Genomic DNA, 15,435 nt, shown 5'->3' on the forward strand with positions numbered 1-15,435 from the left:
ACATCAGGGATTCGACCCCCTAGGTAATGGGGGGCGAGGATCTTTAGACCCTCAGGCCTGTATGAACAGATATATGGAGGTTCGGAATAGTACTTGGTTGCATGATGAACTCTATGATTTCCAGCATTTTAATGCTTCCCAATATTTCCAGCTTTTTGTTGATCGAAATGTTACCAGTGACCGCATTGCACCCATTCCTATTTTAAATACTTCCTCCGATTTCTGTGTACAAGGGATGGGGCATGTACAGGTTGGTGACAGTGTAATTATACCTATCGTATGAAAATACTTAGCAGCCCCCCTTTGTTGACACCACCCAATGTGTATTTTGTATGTGGAGAAAACGCTTACACCTGGTTGCCCCGTGGTTGGGCTGGGCACTGCTATCTGTCCTTCCTGTATCCGCCTGTATATATAGCACCAGCCGACTACCATAGAACACACCAGCTACACTCACCGAGAACAGCACCCATTAGGCAGCGCAGACAGCTCATAACGACAGAAGTCGATCAGACTGATACCTCCTTGCAGCAGTTCACGGATTTAGCAAAGGTTTGGTCCCATTCTGGGGACCGATATTCAATAGCAGAGAGATAAGAAGATTGTCCAGAATAGTAGAAAATGTCATTATCATCACTACTGATACCATGGCCAATCTTACGGTTGAGCTTCAGGCGACCAGACTCGTTGCGCTCCAAAACCATATGGTTTTGGACGTTATCTTGGCTGATCGAGGTGGAGCATGCCAAGTGATTGGCAGCTCCTGCTGTGTATATATTCCAGACTCCGCCCCTACTGTTCATTTGGCCATCCAGAAGCTGCATCGCATAGCGGCTGAAATGCATACCAAAAATGGATCTTGGTCACTGTCCAACTGGTTCTGGGGGCTCCTTACAACATGGGGATGGAAGGTGTTGTTAATATTGGGTGGGGCAATCGGTGTAATTTTCACCTGTTGCATCCTAATACAATGTGGTCTGGCCTGTTGCTCTTATTGTGCTTCCAGAATAGCAGCCACGTGCATCCCTACTCCAGTTCCCACTAAGACTCAGATGCTTCAACAGGAGGTTCATGAGTTGATGGCCATTAATGAGGAAGTTTTCCAAGATTAGTGGCACCTTTCTTTTCTTAGCTACATCACGCTAAAAGGAGGGTTTGAGGAACCGGAGTTGATTTCCGGTCATATGAGGCATATAATCGATTATTTAGAATTAGCATGATGTATCTAGATTATTCACCACAAAGTACGCAAACACTAGTATACACTCGAATTGCGGTAACATAGAGTTCTAACATACACTGTTTTGCACGCTTTACACTTGCTTGACTTGACCGACGCCATTTTGTGGCCTCGCTCAAAGTCCTATATTAGCACACCGTATTCAATTCTTACACCGAAGTCGTTCCCCTGAGAAATAGCCCAACTGTTGCAATACTACTGTTTCAGCTCGTTAGGCCTGTCAAGGTTATAGGTAGCAGGAGGAGGCCCGATAGGCACATTCCGGGAGGGGTCCGGGGCGAACTGTCTCGGAGTTAGCAGAAGGGAGTCATCCGTACGACCTTGCTAATCTAGGATGAGCTAAACCAAGAGCGCTTTGTCTCCCATATATGGTCTTTCCTTCTGCACCAACCTTTACCAACTTGTATTTTTCCATCTTAGGTAACGGTTTCAAGAATGCAACTGTATATATGTGATGTTCTGAAAATGTGCCAGCAGTCTTCTTGGCGGACCTCGTGGGGTTAGGTCGCAAGGAGCTCCTCTGGCAGAGTTTTGTTTGTTATAATAAACGATTGGACCTTCTGCACTGCCAACCGACTTATTATTGGTAATGGGAATGGGATTGGTTATGAATCTAACTCTAATTGGGAGGTGGTAAATATTTTTTGGTACTTCACCTCGACTGCCTTGCGTTACACCTCCGCTTTATGCATACTGATTGCTGCTTTACACCAAATATATCACTTTTGGAGAAACTGCCTACAACCTGGTGCGGCCAGTTCCACGTGCTCTTCGACCGTTGGGCTTCCTGCTGACCTACCACCCTCCTCCCGTGGTCGTGCTCTACAGGCGCCACATCACTGTAGAACAGTCTTGCATCGCTGCTACACCATGAGTATTCCCATCCTGCTGCAAACGTACGCAGAGTGGCAGATACACCCCTCTGCGGTGGAAAGGCCCGGCTGTCAGGACGTAATTGGTAAACTTGATGGTCGCCAACCTCGCCTCACGTTTGATACACAGAAGAAGGTTGGGACAAGATCGAATTCGGCAGACCCTGCGCCAACCAGCATGGAGCAGGCACAGCCCTTGCCGCAAGCCGAGGGGGACGATGTTAAATCCATACTCCTTGCGGTGCAGCGTGGTCTTTCAGACTTATCAGGGAAAATGGACACTATGAATAATCACTTAGACTTCCTCGTGCAGAAAGTCGACAAGCACGATGGTCAGCTAAAGGAGGCCGAGTGTTGCATCTCTGAAAATGAGGACATCACCACCCAGAAGCAGGCACAGGTCACACAGATGGATAAACTTTTGAAAGTGATTGCGGCCAAGAATGAAGTTATTGAGGCCAGGAGCCGTCGCAATAATATCCACATTTTAGGCATCCCGGAGAGCACAAACACCGGCCGGATGGGGACTACGTCGAGCGACTCTTTAAAGGCACATTTGGCACAGAATCGTTCTCGTCCGCACCTGGTAGTGGAACGCGCACATAGCTCCTTGGGTCAGAGGCCACCCCCCAGAGAAGCCCCTCGCCCCATCATTGCGCGCTTGCTCAACTACCGAGACCGCGATGTTGCACTCCAGAAAGCCCACGAACTGAAGCCGCTATAATTTGAGAGCAATGCCTTCACAATCTACCCAGACTTTATGGTTGTGGTCCAGGAGGCACGCCGAAAATTCATAACAGTTAAACAGAAGCTCCGTAAAGCCTAACTAGAATACGCCCTCCTGTACCCGGCGAAGCTCCGCATCACCCATAAGGGCAAGCATATATTCTGCACCAACCCGCAGCAAGTGGAAGACTTCCTGAAAACCTTGACACAATGCTCGCCCCGCCTGGATCGGAGCTCCAACCCATCCTCCTTGGCCAATGACTAGCCCAGCAGACAATGGAGCTGACGAACTGCGAGACCCTTGCTTCTGTGGACCGCAATGCGCTGCCCTCGGCTGCCTCATATCAGATGTGGAGCAATAGATGCTCTCAGATTCTTGCCAAGACCGTATCAGCATGACCAGATCGGACTCAGAGTCAGATAAGTGCCCAATGAGCTATGCTCCTTATATCCAAAACGTGCTCCCTTTATCACCCCCCCTTCTGTGTTGCCTGCGTGTTGCTGGTTTATACTGTTTCCTAAGGAGTGGAACTTTGACACTTTGCCAAGCACCCTTCCCCCTCTGTGACTGCTCCCCCCCCCTGTAGGGGCTGTAACCTGGGGACTGCGTCGCAGCGGTCTGGAAGCTGACCGTGGGAAGGAAGGACTGCCATCTGGTGCCCCTTACATGGGGAATCCCCCAACGCAATTTACTCCTGTTACACTGTATGGGTTATATATTTACTGTTACTGGAGCCTAGTCCTGTTAGTCTGGGCTGGCCTGTTTTTCTAACTGTGGAAATGGGTGGGAGGAAATATCCCGGCACAATTGGGGTGTCGATGTGGGTGGGGGGGTTGGGGTTTGTTTATTCCTACTGGAGACACTGCACCTAATTTATGTTTATCCACAGGGCCTGATGTAGACAGATGTTGGATATGCCACTCACATGTACATTTGAGTCACAAAGTTTCTTACCTGGGCTCTTACATGCCTGAGTCCTCTAATATACCGTGCCGACAATATTATTGTACAATGACACCTTCCCAGCACTCACACCGTAGATAGTCACACATTGCATTAATCTGCTGAAGTGGAATGTTAGAGGTCTCCGTGACCCACGCAAACGTCGGCAGATACTATCGTATTTGGATAGGCGCCATATACAAATAGCCATGCTCCAGGAGACGCACCGTGATCCTATACGACCTTCATACTTTGGTTCCCGATGGGCCTCTGTCCGAGCCTTCTCTTCCTACTCCTCTTACTCGAGAGACAGGCTTATCTTAATAAAGAAAAACACCCCATTCATATTGGGAGTTATGTACTCTGACCCTTCCGGCTGCGCTGCTTCATCTGGGGCACCTTAGCTACACAATCTGTCACACTGTTTGTAGTTACGGCCCTAATACAGACAATCCAGACTATTTTACAACACTTTGGGGGTATGTGCTTAAAATAGGTTCCACACATGTAATATGGGGCGGGGACCTCAACACAGTCCTCTGTCCTCTCATGGATCGTTCTAACACTCTCCCTCATCACTACACGAAAGTGCGTGAGGTCCTCTCGGGATTGCTCATAGAGAACGGTCTTGTCAATGCTTGACGGCATGTACATCCCACTATAACGGAAGGTACATTTTATACAGCTGGGCATGTTGCCTGGTCGAGGTTGGATTTTTGGTTGTGCTCCTGTGGTGTCGTCCCATGAGGATGTACGTCGTTACAGCGCATGCTTTTACAACGCATGCCTTTACGACGCAACTTATACAACGCAAGTCGTTACAACGACTTGCGTTGGGGGGCGCTGGATAGTGAATAGTTTAATTTACTATTCCAACTACAGTCCCCGTGGATAGTAGGGAAGGTGTTGGATAGTAAATTAAAACTATTCCCTATCCTAGAGCGCCCCCCCAGCGCAAGTCGTTGTAATGACTTGCATTGTAATGGTTGCGTCGTAAAGGTACTGCGTTGTAAAAGTTGCGTTGTAAACGCTGTTCCCCGTCCCATGAATTACACTGCCACTCATATGGCACGCACATACTCTGACCATGCTAGAGTGCGCCTTGAATTACTACAGACTAATGCAGTGGCGGTTCCCTGTTGCTGGTGCCTTGTCCCGGAGGCTCTTCTAGAAACTGTGTTCCAAAATGAACTGGGGGAAGAGATAGCAAGCTTCTTTCGTAGAAACAAAGGGTATGTTGATAGCGTTGGGTTACTATGGGAGGCCTTTAAAGTTACTATTAGGGGTGTCTGTATGTCCAAGAGTTTCGGGGTGCTCCGCGACATTGGGAGGGATCTGAAACGCCTTGAACTAGAAATTAAACGGCTAGAGGTAGACATGTGGGCAACCAGCTCCGGGGATAAGCGCGCTGCCCTCCGCAAACTACGGAGGACACTGATACCGCAAATCGGGAGGCGAAATTCAGAGGAAAATATTATACTGCCAGTCGCTATGGTGAAGGTGAAAGACCTGGACGGGCACTTGCGAGTACTATAAAAATGCCCCGTTTTTCAAATCACATTTTAGATGTGCAGATTATAGTGGCACACGCTACAGAGACAGCTTAGACATCCTTAATATCTTCACTGCATATTATGCGGAACTCTACAGCTCGCACCGCTCAACCCCACCCGACTTCTCTTCCTTTTTTAGTGACATAACCCTGGGCTGGTTGGGAGATTCCCAGCGAGAATTCCTTGCGGCTCTGTTCGAGGACGATAAGTACCGGGAAGCCATTATGCTAATGGCATCCGGGAAGGTGCCTGGCTCGGATGGGCTTCCTATTAATTTTTATGAAAAGTATATGGATCAGCTATTCCCGGTGCTAAAGGAAGTATTGCTCGAGGCGCATGAGACACTCACCTTGCCTGGCACCATGAGAGAGGCGCTCATTACGTCTTTATTAAAACCTGGCAAAACCTGCAGATCGCTGCGAGTCCTTTAGGCCTCTCTCAGTAATAAACACCAATGCGAACATTTTGGCTAAATTGCTGGCCAATCGGCTCAGTTTACTTCTGGAAAAATTAGTCCTCCCAGACCAGCCGGGTTCATACCGGGGAGCGCTACATCCCACAACTTCAGGACCCTGTTTTCCATTCTTCAAGCTGTAGATCCACGCTTACAATTGGTGGCTGTGTTCCTTGATGCCTCAAAGGTTTTTGATTCTGTAGAATGGTATTATCTCTTTACTGTTTTACAGTGTATGGGCCTCCCCATTGGCTTCCTCACATGGATCAGACTTTTGTGCACCTCTCCCACTGCGAGGGTTTTGATCAATGGGCACACCTCTCCACCTGTTCCCCTTTCCCGTGGCACCCACCAGGGGTGTCCACTCTCCCCCCTCCTATTCGCTCTAATTATGGAGCCCCTTGCAGCGAGAGTCAGGCAACATCGCAACCATATGGGCCTACGATGTTTTGTTCGCCCGATACTTATTTCTTTGTACAGGGTTGATGTGACTCTCTATATTAAAGATCCCTAACATAACCTCAATACACTGCTGCGTGAGTTTGTCAGATTCGGTAGCCTATCTGGAATACACATAATTGGTCTAAATCACAAATACTCCCCTTAACCGACTCAGGTGCGCCATTTGTGACCGAATACCCGCTCAAGTGGTGTCCTGGTGTCCTGATGACGCTAAATATTTGGGGATCCGAGTGACCTCAGACAGGGACGAATTGATGCACATCAACTACGGTTGTGTAATGGAACATGTCACAGACTGCATTACCCGATGGATTGCCCTACCCTTGACCATGGCAGGGCGCATCTCCCTTATAAAAATGGTAACCCTCCCAACATTTTTATACCTTTTTTTAAACATTTCATATGACCCTGGTCGGCATTTCCTCACTACTCTACATATGGAATTGACTCGCCTTGTATGGGGTGGAAAGCAACCTTGTATACAGTGGAATGTGATGATGAGACCATACTCTCTCGGGGGATTTAACATTCCAAATTTTGAGCTTTATTACCTTTGTGCACAGGCCCATTACGCCCATCTCTGGTTTCACCCACCTCGGTACACAGCTCATGTCGCCACGGAGCACTGGCTTGCAGACCCCCTCCCCCTAGATAGAATCATTTTAGCCCCCAGGAAGCCACGCACCAATGTCCCATCTTCTGTGGATTGTACAATCTCGGCCTGGTCCCGCATACTGAAACACATGCAGGCACCTTGCCTATACTCCCCCTTCTTCCACTTGCCAACCACCCTGCACTAACACTCCTGCAGGAGGGGTTATTCAAGAACACAGCACGTAAACCTTGCCTTCGTTGTTGGGGAGATCTCTATAGTGACGGAAGGTTCCGTTCTCTCCAACAGCTGTGTCCTGACCCCCCCTTCCACTATGGAGACATTTCTGTATGCCCGACTTCGCCATGGTATACAGGAGTGCTTTGATACATACCCTGCCGAACCCGCTACATTCGCCCCACTGCACAATGGCCTACGCGCCTCCACTGCTCTCCATTTGGTGTCCACACTTTATCATGGCCTTTACAGTGACATTGAATATCCCGCCTGCCCGGCACGCGCCAAGTGGTCAGCTGAGTTGGGCCAAGACATTACAGATGTGCAGTGGCTTTACTGCTGTGGACAGACTGGGCAGGTATCAGCCAATAGTAGACTTCGCATCATACACTATAGGTTTTTACATCGGAGCTACTATACCCCATTTACACTTAATAGATTCGGCTTGAGAGGCACACACAGATGTGATATATGTAACGCTGAACATGCTGACTTCCTGCACCTTGCCTGGGACTGCCCTGCTATATACACCTACTGGGGATGCAGTCCTCACCGCCCTTGACTCCATAGCCTCTACACCTCTCCCGAGATCTCCACTGTTAGCTCTATTGGGATACACTGAGCAACTTCCTGCTAACCATCGGGGTTTTGAGTCCTTCTACCTGGTGCTTGCAAAGCGGCGTATAGCCTGTAGTTGGGGCAGAAGGCGGCTGAGCGCTTAGAGACCTGTAGGTGATTGGGCGCATTACAAATCCAAATTAACAATAACAATAACAATATAACGACTAGCTATCAGACTTGATACTTTGGCAAAGCCAACTCAACATGTACGCCGAACTCCTCCCATGCTCTTCCCGCCCGTGACATTTGGGGCCCACTACAGACATATTTATTGTAACACCCTTCTGTGGATGGCGCTGCGCCTTAAGAAATGTCAATACCTACATGTGCGTATTGGGTGCTGTCTCAGCCCTTCCTGCTCATCCATCATTGCTCGTTACCAGTCTGTCCTAGCCCTGATGTCCTCTCCTAAGTACAAAATGGGACGGTAAACATACAATATCTTGCTTTGTTGTTTGAGAGCTCATAACTCATCTGTGGTGTGTGCGGACTCAAGATGTTACATGTGACCAAATATTTGTATATGTCCAGGTATATCCCTGTCATGGGGACCAAATTATGTATGCTATGTCTCCCCTATGATTTTTTGCAACTCCATGTTTGTGTACTGCCTGCAAAAACTTTTCAATAAATACATATTTTTTTAAAGAATTCGTCTGACCAGGAAATTATAGAAAACTTTACTGCTATCTCAAAATATATCAAAAAAGCACTTTGTGTTAAAGCAAAAAAGCAGGTTACCCACAAACAAGGATGGTTTGATACTTACTGTACAAAGGCTTATTCTAACCTTAAACATTACCTACATGCCACAGTGAGAAACCAGAAGTATATTAGAGAGGCAAGAAGAGAATATAAGAGGGCATTAAAAGTGAGAAAGTTGGCATTAAAAGAGGAAGCATGGCGTACTCTACAAGAAGCCTCGGAAAATTGTGATTCTTCTTCCTTCTGGAAGGCCGTTAAATGCACCCTTTCTGGCTGATAAGGATATAGCAACTGTTGGGGCGGCTATTACCAAATCAGAATGAATATTACACTACTCAAAATTGTTTGATAGTTCAGCAATAGATGCCCAGGGCACTATGTCAAATATGACTGACAGTATGCTTCCTTGCGCACCCTTGGAACTAACACTTGATTTTACTCTTAGTGAGGTCAATATAGCAATAAAGTCGAGTTTGGGCGGCAAGGCTCCAGGGCCGGATGGTATTCCGGGGGACCTTTTTAAAACCAACTTAGGACTATGGGGGCCACTTTTAACACAGGTTTTTAACGCATGCTGCTCACGAGGTCTACTATCAACCTGGTATGAATCCGTAATTGTGCCAATCTTTAAAAAAGGCGACAGGACAAATCCAACCTGTTACTGGCCCATCTCATTGCTGGATTCAACAATCAGAGTTATTGGGCGAGTTCTATTGGATAGAATGCAGGCATGGATGGAGGAACAGGCCATCATAAGTGACCTACAATATGGCTTCCGTAAGGTGCTGGGCACAGTCGAACAGTGCCTAAATTTACATATAGTATTAGATAAATATACTAGGGCAAAAGGGGGAAGATTATTTATGACCTTTGTCGACTTAACAGCGGCGTTCGACTGTGTTATTCACAAAAAGCTGTGGCTGATTTTAGCGAGTATGGGTATGGATGTTTTAATAATTACTTTTTTGAGGCAGCTGTAATCAGGGGCTAGGGCGAAGGTTCGGTACGGGGTGGGTGGCGAATACACAAGGCACTTTAGTGTGTTAAGAGGAGTGAGGTAAGTGTGCACCCTTGCCCTGTTCCTCTTTACATTGTATATAAATAATCCAGAAACTATTTTAGTTAAGGAGTGTAAGGATCTGCCGACAGCAGCTAAGCCCCCTATCCCTGCACTCCTATATGCGGACGACGTGGTTTTAATGGCCCACACGCCGCTTGGTCTCCAAAGGGTTGTTAACTCCTTCTCTAATTTTATGTCAAACTTGGGCCTTAGGATTAATCGTTCTAAAACGTTCACAATGAACTGTGGGGCGGGATCAAATAAGAAGATGAATACCCTATTTATAGACTCTAGGCCCATCAATAGTACTAAGACATTTTCCTATCTGAGAATCTTATTTGACAGGTCAGGAACTTGGACTCAGGCAGTTGAACCTAGACAGCTGTTCTTTACTAAGTCGCTGATGGCACTATATCATTTTAGTAGTAAAATAGGTAGACGTCCACCTGTGGAACTGCTACGCATTAATAGGGCAAAATGTGTGGCAATAGCCACTTACGGAGCTGGAATCTGGGGCTATGCTGAGGTAAATGCACTGCAGATTGCGGAAAATATGTTTTGAAAGTTTGTTTTGGCAGTCCTGGACAGTACTTTAAATTATATTTGTCATTCTGAATTGGGCATGCCATAATTGGAAGACATGATTAAGATTCAGCCTGTTCTTTTAATCGCCATATCTTAACTGACGCTCTGGGGATGGATAGGGTCAAACACATACAACGGCTAGAGTATGTAAAAATGTTTTTAATTAAATAAGGACACAGAGAATATTTTTTTTTATTATTATTTTTTTTTTAAGCAATTTTTATTATTAATCAAGGCAACCATAGGGCATACAGAGAATCACAGTGTGCATACATAGAGATTGGCAAACATAAGATCTTGATACAAAAACATATGATAGGAAGCAGTTCGTTTAAGGCAATTGGATACAGTATGTGCCTATCCGTATTCCCCCCTCCTCTACCCTCTCATTCAGAATCAATTTCACTGTCCATCGTCGGAGGGTCACACAAATATCCCCTGTATTCATTCCACGCACCCCAAAGCCGTACCCATTTCCGTGGACATTTTCGATTCAAATACACTGTTCGTTCAGCCAACATTGCGAAGTCAAGATCTGAACACCAATCCTTGAGTGCCGGTACCAACGGGGATCCCCAGTATTTAGCTATGTTCCTTTTTGCGTAGATTATTCCTAACGTCATCCAGTCCTGGGAGGAGTGAGTGAGATCATTGGGTTCCCAGATATTTAATAGACAGCACCTATGGTCTGGTACTATTGAGTTCTTAACCACCTGTGACATAGTCATTACCTTATTCCAGTAGTCTGGAGATGCATGCCGGTTTATCTCCCCAGAGGAGACCTGAGACCGGCGTGTCTAGGGATCTGAAATATTTTGGAGAGACAGAGAATGGGGTATTCTCCAGGATATAGAGCAGCCGAGGCAGTGTCTTCATTTTATATAGCGCCGCTTTCCCCAGGAGGGTCAAGGGCAAGGTATGCCAGTGATGTACATCAGTGTGAAAGCACTCAAGAGGGGGAGCCAAGTTGTGGCGGAAAAAGGCCTCTTGGGTAGGTGTCGCCCTAATCCCCAAATATTTAAAGGGCTCTTCAGTGATTATCAGTGGACAGTCTGCCGGAAGTTGTGGTGGGGGACCCTTGAGGACAAATAAAACAGACTTATTCCACTTAATAGTATTCCCCGAGACCCGGCCAAAAATTTCAAAAATGTTAAGAAGAATTATAACCGAGTGCCTGGGCATGGTCAAATATAAGAGGATATCGTCCGCGTATAGTGATATGCGGTCCTCCCATGTCTCGGTCCAACTGTGTCCTTTTATCATGGGGTCCCACCGGATCCATGCAGCCAGTGGTTCCAGAATCAAAGCAAAAAGCAATGGGGATAAGGGGCACCCTTGACGTGTGCCGCGACCAAGCAGGAAGTTCCTAGAGATATGGCCATTAGCCACTACCTGAGCCAGTGGTTTAGTATAAAGCAGCTGTACCCATGCACAAAATTAGGGTCCAAAGCCAAGATGCCAGAGGACCGCAAATAAATAAGGCCATTCAACCATGTCGAATGCCATTCGGGCATCCAGGGATAAAATTACCGCAGGCTCTGGGAGACTTGGGATCTGTGCCATCACCGCGTGGACTCGTCGCAAGTTAAGAGCAGTGTTTCTATTTGGTATAAAACCGGATTGATCCGGGTGGATCAATGTTTCAAGATGTGGGGTTATCCGGTCGGCAACCATTTTGGCTAAAATCTTGGCTTCCGCATTAAGTAAGGAGATCGGACGGTATGAGGTACACTCATCCGGGAGTTTGCCAGGTTTCAGTATTGCAACAATTGTAGCAATTCGTTGATCTTGTGGAAATTCCCCCTTACCCAAACTATCTAAAAACTTAGCTAAGAGGTGTGGGACTGTTAATTCAGACACTCGTTTATATAACTCAATAGGGATCCCGTTGGGCCCCATAGACTTACCTGATTGCAGGGAGAGAACCGCAGCAGTGACTTCGTCCTTCGTAAAATCGGACTCTAAAAGTAGGGTGTCCTCTTCTGATAGAGACGGCATTTTTATGTCTTTAATGTAGGTTTGCGCCTCTTCCGTCGTCAAGTGTGAAGTTGAGGTGTAAACTTGTTCATAATAGTCAGCTAAAGTGTCAACAATGTCTACTGGGGCGGAGACAACTACGCCCATGGGGGTGCGGAGCTGTGCTATCGTCCTCTGAGCCCTCTCCTTCTGATCCAACCAGGCCAAAAGTTTCCCCGCCTTATCCCCTACTTCATAGATAGTGTGGTGTGTATGTTGGAGCCGCAGTCTAAATTGTTCCCGTTGGCGCTCAGTATGCTCGCATTGTTTGATGCGCAGCTGCCGTGCCGTCTCTACTGTGGGGTCAGTGTTGTGCTGCGATTGCAGCCCGGCCAGCTCGGTTTCAATCATATCCAAATCACTTCTAGCTGCCCGCCGGTGTCCCGTTATCGAGGCAATAGCCTGCCCTCTCAGCACGGTCTTATAAGCTTCCCACAAGAAGCCCGGCGAGCGAACGGAATCCACATTTTCTTGAAAGTAGTGTTTCGTGACTGCAATAATTTCCTTCTGAATTTTAGGGACCTGTAAATAGTCAGGAGAAATTGGAAAGATTTGTTTCCGAGCCATGACGTACGAGGTATATGTCATAGCCCTATGTAAATACCCCTGTGACGATGTCTCTATACAGTCAACGATACACATATTATTTTTCTGTAAATATTACACCAGTCCGAGAAGGAGATGGATTATCACGGTATTAAAGAAACTTGGACTGAGACAATGTCGCCCCGCACTATTGGCACTGCAACTTTTAGATGAATTAAATGTCATTGCTGCTGCTTTATAGCCTTTTTAAAAATGTTTTTAATTATCGTAAATGCATGATTATGTGATCTTATTTATGTATCTAACATGTGCATAACGTAGCTATGAAATGATTACACTTTTACATTGGAATTTTAATAATTTGTTAATTGCACTGTGCTTTCATGGATATTCTTATGGTAACCGAAGAAAGATCTTTTGTATTTGAATTTGAATTAATTTATTTTATAGCCCTAAGGTGAAAATGGCCTCGCGTTTCAGCCGTAGCCTTCGACAGGGCCATAGAGATATTGTCTAGAGTTTATCTATTTAAAGGGGCACATGCCCCACCCACACCTCAACAACAAAAACTTTATAAACAAAAAACGGGACACAAGCCATTTGTATTGCAAACAACTGTAACACGGTGGGCACAATTTTTTTTCCATCATTCTCTTTTCTCTTTGTATACTTGTTATACTCTTAATTTTCCCTTACCATATTCTTTTTTACCATTGGTGCTCATTTCGCACCGATGGTGACACCATGGGTCTGTACTATATGTCAGGAGAAAAAAGAGTGAAAGGGCTCCCAGATCAAAGAAAATATATAAAGAGTGAAGAAGTGAGGATATCTATAAACAGAAGTAAATGAGAGTAGACAAGAGCATAAGTATGAATGTGAGACAGATAAAAGAGAAGAGAGAAAAAAGAGAAGAGAGAAAAAGACAAAGAGGGGAGAGTAACAATGGTGAGGTACCCGTATATGGCAAACGCTCAATTTATCATCAAGTATGCAATAATATTAGCCTCCCCGAAATAAATTCTGGGAAATTGAGCATATTCCCAAATAGCGATTAGAGATTCTGCTCCTATCCCAAAACATAATTTTAAGATCATCTTCAGAAACTCTTCTGTATTCTCATTCCCTGACACACATAGAATTGTACAGAATGGTTACCACTGTTTAGCTCCAACTTTTGGAATTCACACACTTTTGTCTATTGTTAGGGTATATACAGTACATAACCCAAACAGTAGCTAAAGTGCAAAGTGCTCCAAATAATGTTCAAGTAATCAGAAACAAATAGCCCCAATGTTATAATTGCACTATTGCCCACATGGAGGCCCACAATTAAATGTCGATAATATGCTCAACAATTACAAAAATTGCACATTTTAAATTTTACTTATACACTATAGAGTGCTAACTATAGGTTGTCCCTAGGGTCCATTACCAGGACAACATCTATTCATGTATGAATATATAAATACATATTCTCACCACTCAGAACAACTATCTATACAAACAACATGTTGTTGAGCACACCCAGAAAATAAACATCAGTAAACTATAGATTTCCATGGAGTGCTTTGTGCTGATTGGTCAGTCAGAAAGATTTGAGGTAAAAATTGCATAGTTAAATATAGCAGCAATATAGGGGACGTGCAAATCTTTGCATCTTGGTGCCGTGAGGGGAACGGCTGTTTTCTAGCACTCCAGCACTGCAGCCCTTGAGCCGTGAGGGGAACGGCTGACGCACTGTAACTCTCGCAATAAGCCGCGAGGGGAACGGCCAATGTGAAAAACTACTACTCGCAGCAACCCCTGTCCATCGGGCGCTGGTTGACGCTGCCTCTGCGCCAGGCGGCGCTAGAAAACCCGTGCTAGACTACTGCAGCGCCAGATCGTGGCAGGGCAGGGCCACCCCATTTGGCTCTAGGAAACTGTACTTGGATGGAACTAATCTGGCCCTGGAACCGGGCATTGTATGGAGATAATCCCTAGAGTCAATCGAGTGACGGCAAAACTATTAACACCCACCACCTAAAGGCACTATAAGACATAATTGAGTAAAGTATATTTTGATACCTGTTGGTTCTAAAAATAAAACAACTATATCTTTTGATATGAAAACAATTGGCCTGGAGTTCAGTCCTTGAGTGTGTGAAACCTTTTGCCGACTGAGTGAGTACAACAAATGCTTTACACTGTCCTCTGGTACTGCCTTATTGCTCGACCAAGCTACCACTTTTGAGAGTAAGGTCAGCCCTGACTTTAACCTCTGTTATACCTCTCGGCTTTGTGGTCTCTGTATACACTGTACCTTAGTTTGGTCCAGTATATATAGAGCCAATTTCTCACATTGGTGGATCAGCAGTGGGATACAAACTTGCATTTGTTGGACTACTTGGTTACCATCTGATAACACAACAGAACTCATAAATTGCCTTTAGAATTCTGATATTGTTTTTTCCAAAAACACTAAAAAGCTGGTAGGGCCTTGCTTAAGTCCCATTAAAATTTTAGAAAAATAAAAGTCACTACAGCTAGCGTAGAGGGTTAGAACTGTCAGGTTAGAATGTCTCAAAAGAACCCTGCTATTTGTGAAGATGACACCATGGACCTGGTGGTTGAGGAGCTCGACCTCACATCCTACTTACACTTGAATTTCAAGTAATTGAGGTCCTTATGCAAAATTAAAAACATAGTCATGGGCCTGTATCCAACCATACAAGGGCTCCAGGAGCTCCTGGCTGAGTATGCAAAAGTCCGCCCCTCTGAACAGGGTGACACCCAGTCAGAGGAAGAAGAGGAGGAGGAGGAGGATAATAACAACCCCCC

Source organism: Lissotriton vulgaris, chromosome 4_1, assembly GCF_964263255.1.
Source record: "Lissotriton vulgaris chromosome 4_1, aLisVul1.2, whole genome shotgun sequence".
Classification (NCBI taxonomy): Eukaryota; Metazoa; Chordata; class Amphibia; order Caudata; family Salamandridae; genus Lissotriton; species Lissotriton vulgaris.